Source organism: Schistocerca cancellata, chromosome 1, assembly GCF_023864275.1.
Source record: "Schistocerca cancellata isolate TAMUIC-IGC-003103 chromosome 1, iqSchCanc2.1, whole genome shotgun sequence".
NCBI lineage: Eukaryota > Metazoa > Arthropoda > Insecta > Orthoptera > Acrididae > Schistocerca > Schistocerca cancellata.
The window spans coordinates 466,081,629-466,084,490 of record NC_064626.1 but is presented as its reverse complement, the minus strand read 5'-3'; the positions used below and the strand labels follow the sequence as shown (position 1 = coordinate 466,084,490).

General features: G+C 47.0%; 1 non-coding gene across 1 annotated transcript; it reads left to right on the top strand.

Annotated features, from left to right (window-relative positions):
• Window positions 1-1,258: 1,258 nt before the first annotated feature.
• Trnat-ugu (transfer RNA threonine (anticodon UGU)) lies at window positions 1,259-1,333 on the top strand. Its single transcript has one exon. It is a non-coding gene; the product is annotated as a tRNA-Thr (tRNA).
• Window positions 1,334-2,862: the final 1,529 nt, after the last annotated feature.

Sequence of the window (2,862 nt, the reverse complement as noted above, 5' to 3'; positions counted from 1 at the left end):
GTGCACATTATCGACGGGTATGCAAACAATTACAGTTGCACTTCCCTGTGACAAATACAACGGCCATCAGGATGCATTGGTGTTGTTCGTGTTTACTGTTGTTACCACGTCTGGTATGGTATACACGGAGATTGAATAGCATCTGATGTTGAGTGATGACTGTGGAAGAGACGGAGCTACCGTATATTCGTGCGAGACAGTGTCATTAACACCTGAGAGAGTCTGTAAGGTCTCCATTTGGCCGGCTGGTCGAATCGTGCAGTATCCAGATTTGTGGGCCATTCGGATGTGACAGTAGCCAGATGGTGGACTGCGTGGGGTAATGAGGCACGCATACTCATCGCCAAGGTTTCATTCGACCACGTGTGAGCACCACCTGTTATCCGAAAACAAGTGATAGACTTCCAGCAACATTCTGTAAAGTCCTTCACCGTTGGTCGGAGACCAGCAGCAATCGGACAAGTGAATGACCGTCGCTATGAAATGATAATTAAATCGACATCCTACCTGCAAACAGGCGTTGATATACATCATTGGGGACATGCTGAAAATGTGTACCCCGAATGGTGCTCGAACCCGGGATCTCCTGCTTACATGGCAGACGCTCTATCCATCTGAGCCACTGAGGGCACAGAGGATAGTGCGCCTGCAGGGACTTGCACGCTCCCCATGAGATCCACATTCCCAATATGTCCACACCATTACATTCGTAGTGCGCCTAATAGATGTCTGCCCATCACACTCATTACTCGTGGCAGATTATGCTACCAGTCCCGTACAAGTTGGGGCATAGCGTTCCTGCAGGCGCACTATCCTCTCTGCCCTCGGTGGCTCAGATGGACAGAGCGTCTGCCATGTAAGCAAGAGATCCCGGGTTCGAGTCCCGGTCGGGCCACACATTTTCAACATGTCCCCAATGACGTATATCAACGCCTGTTTGCAGCTAGGGTGTCGATTTAATTGTCATTTCACTCTAGAGAAGCTGCACGGTCATCAATGGTATCTGTTCTTTTGGGAACAAATACTACTTCATATATAGTTAAAATGTGGCTACGCGGCCATTGACCACTTTGTGCGAACGCACACGCTATGCCCCAACTCGTACTAAACTTGGTAGATTAAACTGCCACGAATAATGAGTGTGGTGGGCAAACATCTATTAGGCGCACTATGAATGTAGTGGTGTAAACGTGTTGGGAATGTGAGTCTCACAGGGAGCGTGCAAGGGATAAGTCCCTGCAGGCGCACTATCCTCTCTGCCCTCGGTGGCTCAGATGGACAGAGCGTCTGCCATGTAAGCAAGAGATCCCGGGTTCGAGTCCCGGTCGGGGCACAGATTTTCAACATGTTCCCAATGATCTACATCAACGCCAGTTGCAGCTAGGGTGTCGATTTAATTATTACTTCATTCTAGAGAAGCTGCACGGTCATCAATGGTATCTGTTCTTTCGGGAACAGATACTGCCTTCAAATATAATTACCGTCGCATTTGTAGGTTGCCGCCAACACGGTATCAAAAACGGCTGCGACTGGAGAGGTGCTGCGACCGAGAAGTATGGACTGCTGAAGAATGACATTGCACTGTTTTCAGCGATCATCGCTATTCTGGACTACCCTGCACGACCATCGTCAGCGAGCATGATGACGACCCGGGGGACAGCTCCCATTCTCCCAATGTTTTGGAGAGGCACAGAGGAGTCACTCTTGGCGTCATAGTGTGGAGAACCATCGGATATGACTTCAGGTCACGGCTGATAGGGTAGGGGGAACTCTGAGGCACAACAGTACGTCATGGACACTTCTCATATATCACCTCTCATGCGACAGTATCGTGGCTCCATTTTTCAACAGTACAATGCTCGTCCACACGTGGCTCATGTCAGTATGAACTGTCTGCTTGATGTTAAGGGACTCCCGTCACTAGCTGGATCCCCAGGCCTGTGCACGATAGAACATGCATGGGACCAGCTCGGATGTGAAATCCGTCCCAGCGCCAACATCCAGGACAGTTAAGCAGTCGAGGTCCAGCTTGCCTCAGGAGACGGCTTTATCACCCCCTTCCCAACCGAATCAGTTCATTCATGTAGGTCAGAGGGGACGCAATGTCATACTGATTAGTTGGCTTATACTGTGAAGTTATTTGTAAATTTGACTCGGTACTGTAATCACCAAAATAACATCGCATAGTATCTCGATCTTTGAAGTTTGATTTCGTTTTCTCTTTCTCTTCTGGTGCTCCAATTTAGAAAGGCAAATGATAAGGCGACCGCTCGCGATAAGCAGGAAATACAGGTTCGAGTCCCGGTCAGATACAGATTTTCATTGTCATTCCATTACACGACTGATGGTTGTAGATATTCGCATTTGCGAATACATTTAATGTATTACTCTTTAGGCCGGTCCAGACTCATATTCCTAGATATTTTACGAAGGTGAATTACGAGTGATTGATAGCCTATCGTGCAATCGAACAACAACGGGTATTTCCGTATATTTAGACGCAATAGCTGTTGGGGATCAATTTCCAGTCCCAGCACGATGATTCTATCATCTGCAGCTCTTGCTGCATTTCATTACAGTTTCTACCTTTTCATAGGTATAACAGTATCACTGAGTAACATTGCGGGTGAGTGAATGAATGGTGTAGCTTTCCCTGTTACACTCCCGTTTACTATCAAGGCTATGGGAACAGAGAGAAATAAATTGGCTAACATTACTAGGGTTACCATCAGGGAGCAGTTTTTTGTTTCGTGTATAGTACAAAGGTTACAAATTAAGGTCAGTTCTGTCGGAAAACATAGTATATATTAATTAGAAAAGGCTTTTATTGGCTATTTTAGATCCGCACGAGTAATTGTTTCC